Source organism: Thrips palmi, unplaced genomic scaffold (genome assembly GCF_012932325.1).
Source record: "Thrips palmi isolate BJ-2018 unplaced genomic scaffold, TpBJ-2018v1 HiC_scaffold_19, whole genome shotgun sequence".
In the NCBI taxonomy this organism is placed as follows: Eukaryota; Metazoa; Arthropoda; class Insecta; order Thysanoptera; family Thripidae; genus Thrips; species Thrips palmi.
The window spans coordinates 8,845,823-8,848,605 of NW_023144628.1; the positions used below are offsets into that span (position 1 = coordinate 8,845,823).

The following is a 2,783-nucleotide window of genomic DNA, read 5'->3' on the forward strand; positions in this document are numbered from 1 at the left end:
CGGCTCGCAGGCCGGGCGGTCTCGGTGGCGCGGTTGGTTACGACGCCGGTAACTGGGTCATTCAAGCGGCTGCGGCTCGGGTTCGATTCCCCCCGCCGCCACCCGATTCGTTCGCTTTAAGTGACCCCGAAACAATGCGCTGGCCGGGCGGTGCCGGGCGGCGGGCCCCTTGCGGACTCCGGGTAGGCCGTCCCGCAGAACAGGGCTGCATCCGGGAGTGCCTACTCGCAAGGCGCCATGGGCTGCCATTACCATTAGAGGCTAGACCACACATGATCGTATGCCGCAGCAAAAAAATGAGTGAAACTCCTTCCTCACAGCTTCGACTACTGTTTTCCATAGCAACATACGCACCGCCCACCAAAAGCCCTTTCGCCTCGTTCAATTTGGCGCGCCCTTCTCACAGGGCCGCAGGGCCGGCCCTTTAAAGCCCCCCGCAATCCGGGCAAAAAGACCCCCTGCGCCGCTTCACCTCCATTCTCACGCCGTCGGCCAGTCGGCCGCCCCGCCAGGTGCGCCTTTAGCGACCCGCCCGTAGACACGCACACACACACGCACACACACACACACACGGACACACACTGTAAAAATTATCGTGCCATTCACGATACTTTTCACAACAAATTAAGCACGACACTGGTACAACCACGCTTCGTGCCAAAATGTATTGTGATTTCTGATAACAAGTGCAGTCGTGCTTGAATAAGACGATACAATATTGTTCCACTTGTCGTATGATATCAGCACAAAATAAAAAGACTAATTGCTGGAGGATTTACCGATGATGTTATTGAGCTAAACTATGAATTCTATTTCTATAAGACACTTGCCCTCATGATCATTCTTAGAGTTATCAAATGATAAGAGATTGTCAAAATTAAAATAACTCATGAATTTTTGTTATCAATTAGGGTTTTGCAATAGCAAGCACTTTTAACCTCGACCAAACAATGTTCCGTGTGCCGTCTCATAACAACAAAGTAAGAAGTACCGAATAACTATAATCTCAGGGCTATACTTGTCTTTACATAGTTAACCAAGAGATCTTTACCAGACCCAACTGATATTATTCCCTAGTAAAAAAGTTTTCTAGCAATGCCAAATCACAAGCTAACTGTGCACCTGGGAACTCAGACAACAACCAACAATAGGCTGATGGTCACCAATTTGTTTGTCAGAAAGATTTCGAATGACGAGGTGGCAAGTCATAAAATGGAGGAAATTCACAACATACTTCCGTAGCTTTCTATTGCCCTGACGCAATGACACCAGTCGGTATTAATTCCACCTCTATTTAGCATTTGTAGACAAAGATTGTTCATACAAGGTAAACAAGGGAGAAGTTTTGTCTGCTGTGGAGTGTCAATAATGGAAACAAGGATGAAAAATATATAAACGAGACTATGAGAAATTAAAGAGGCCGTACTCGGCACGGTGAGACGCTGTGACAACAGAAGAAATGTTCCTAAAAATATTTCCGGAGAGTTTGGTGGCGCTTTTTATCAACATGATCCATTGGGTGGATAGAATGAAATGAAAGATCAATGAGTCGAGGTTGACACTGATATTTCGTCCTTTGAGTTCTGCCTTGCACCGTTTCTGTTGTTTATTGTGTAGTGTCGTGAGTACAGTTATAAGGTTAAGATGGACATTTGTTGTTCACATTTGCTATCCTTGTTGCTTAATGATTTTTTCTATGACTAGTTTTTAAATATCTTGTTTAGAATGGCCACAACTTGAAGTTTCAACAAATGACGTGAAGCTGAGCTGTTTGCTGTGTTGAAGAACAAGGATTACAGTAACTGCGCTTCCACCTCTATTTAGCATTTGTAGACAAAGATTGTTCATACAACAGATGTAAGCAGAAACACAAGACATTCAATGATGAGGTAGGTTTAAGTTTTTACAAAGAGCATTATGGTGATGGCAATGCAGTTCTGCATCAACTTTATATTTTTAAAAATTTCTAGGTGGAGCACTGATGTGTTCAGTAACCTCAAGGAGTATATTCAATGCAATGCCAAGTTCTCAACACACAAGAAGAAACTCGTCAAGTCAACTCTGCAAGACAACGTCTGAATTTCATCCTCGCTGTTTGTGGATCCAAAAGTTGTGATCAATGTTCTGATGTCCAGCTAGATTTTTATTGTGTCTTGAAAAAAAATTGTTTGAATTTTTTCAACTTAGATCAACTAACACCTTTACTTGTAAAAATATATTGGCTAAAATTAAATTGAAGCATTTCATAGACTTTTGACTACATTATTTGAAAATCCAGTTGTACTAAGAATCATGAAAGTATCGTGGATACACAATCTTTACAACTAAGTCGTAGGAGCACAACAATATCACAACTTTATCGTGATTTTGAGAAAATTTTGCCACATTGTAAAAAGTCACGATAATTTGCACAATTTGTTGTGGTTTTCTGGTACGACTTAATTGTCATCTTGTCGTATAGGGTACGACAAGAGGCACAATGATGTCGGCTAAAACATTGACCAGTGCTTGTCGTGCCATTTGTCGTGGTTTTTTCTAACAGTGCACGACCGGCCGGCTCGGTAAAGATTACCGCCATACCTGACGGCGGTAGCCCTTCCCTTGGACGGCCATTGCGCCTGTGTGTGTGTGTGTGTGTGTGTGTGTGCCGCGTGTGTGTATGTGTGTGTGTGCCGCCATGCGGGTGCAGAAAGAGGCACACAAGTGGCGTGGAGGATACTTGGCCCCCTGGGAGCAGGCTGGCGATGGAAGGGGTAAAGAGAGAGAGAGAGAGAGAGGAGAGA

At 44.0% G+C, this 2,783-nt stretch overlaps 1 long non-coding RNA gene across 1 annotated transcript; it reads left to right on the forward strand.

Moving 5' to 3' along the window:
• The first annotated feature begins 615 nt into the window (after positions 1 to 615).
• Positions 616 to 2,250, forward strand: LOC117645947. The gene is made up of 3 exons (XR_004587755.1): positions 616 to 1,621; positions 1,725 to 1,889; positions 1,971 to 2,250. It is a non-coding gene; the product is annotated as an uncharacterized LOC117645947 (long non-coding RNA).
• The last annotated feature ends 533 nt before the right edge of the window (positions 2,251 to 2,783 follow it).